Source organism: Glycine max, chromosome 19 (genome assembly GCF_000004515.6).
Source record: "Glycine max cultivar Williams 82 chromosome 19, Glycine_max_v4.0, whole genome shotgun sequence".
NCBI lineage: Eukaryota > Viridiplantae > Streptophyta > Magnoliopsida > Fabales > Fabaceae > Glycine > Glycine max.
In genome coordinates this window covers 1,757,294-1,758,719 of record NC_038255.2, presented here as the reverse complement: position 1 = coordinate 1,758,719, position 1,426 = coordinate 1,757,294, and the positions used below count along the sequence as shown (strand labels likewise).

General features: G+C 28.7%; 1 protein-coding gene across 2 annotated transcripts in view; it reads left to right on the top strand.

Annotated features, from left to right (window-relative positions):
- LOC100809847 (uncharacterized) overlaps positions 1-653 on the top strand; it is a 6,761-nt gene extending 6,108 nt beyond the window's left edge. For both annotated transcript variants that reach the window (XR_419721.4, XM_003554818.5), the window contains exon 4: positions 255-653. The gene's annotated coding sequence lies outside the window, so the exon portion shown is untranslated. The remainder of the gene's footprint in view (positions 1-254) is intronic.
- The last annotated feature ends 773 nt before the right edge of the window (positions 654-1,426 follow it).

The window sequence follows — 1,426 nt, the reverse complement described above, 5'->3', positions numbered from 1 at the left end:
CCACAACACACTATCAGATAACCCTTCAAATATATATATATATATATATATATATATATATATATATATATATATATATATATATATCAGATTTAATAGACATGAATCTTGAAATGCTTTCTTTAAAATAAGATTGTAATAGAAAATTGCTTGCTATAGATATAGAAATTTAATGAATGCTTGCAATTGTTGCTTTCTTAGAAAGAAAATCAGTATTTGAGCTCCAGTCTGATTTATTCATTTTCTTTATGCAGCTTATGTCTTTGTCTGCAAAAAGGTACTGATATCAATATGGATGCTTAAGGCTTGAGGATTCAACTATAGGAGGCCTTTGAAGCAAATAACATTTTGAAGGTGGTATTTAGTCTCTGAGCATATCAAAAATGTTTTTGTTAACAGCTAGGAACCCAAGTTTTTTTTTAAATAATTATTTCTGCATTTCTATCAAAATAGGAAAAAAAATGCTGTTTCTGCAGTGCAGGCTCAAAGGCCCTATTGCCAAGGTCTCTTAAGTGCTTAACACTTGAGTCATGACATGTTGATGGCAAACCTTGATAGCTGATGGATATGTTTATAGGATCTTTGTTGTTATTATTATTATTTTATAATCTCTATTATAAATTATAAACTTTATATGAAGAAAATTCTTATTATTGCTGGCAGATAAGAACTTATACTGATTATAATTGTCTCATTTTAAGTCTGCTTCTCAAGATCACTATGCTTGTGATTGAACTTGGGAGCTGTTGAAGCTTGGGATTTGTTAGAATTGGAAAGCTTAATCTGAGTATTTAGATAAAGTTGTATATTTTTTTGTAATCTAATATTCTTAAACTTTGAAGTAAGACAAAAAAATGAAGCTTGGTACAGGTTGATTATTCAGATCATCTTGTATTCCAGAAATGGAATCAGAGTTTTCACTTTTGTACCAATATCAACCAATACAATATTTAATCTTACTCTTCTTATGGCTTAACTAAACGCTTTCAATATTTTCTTCTCTTATTTGAAAATGTGTTTCATAAATTAGTCTCGCAATTAGTTTAAATCCTTATCTTGATAATTTCCTTTTTCCTTGATTCCTTAACTATTTTCAGAGTTTAACATTTTAAACTTTTGTAAAATTTATTTTCAAATCACTTTTAACAGCATTTCTGTTGAAGACCGAATACAGTTGTGGCCAGTGGGAGTAAAGCCCCCAATGGTGAAGGCACGTTGGTTCGATTAAGTTATTGGCAAGAAAATCTTATAGGTTTAGTATTTTTGTGTAAAAAAATACTCCATGAAACTATGATCTACACTTACTCGTTTAGGCTATGTTTGGATTAAACTTTAGAAAGTAATTTTACAAATTCTACTGCACAATAATGAATTTCAATGCACTAAATGAAGAAAGAAAAAAAATTGTTGCTTCTAAAAGAAAATA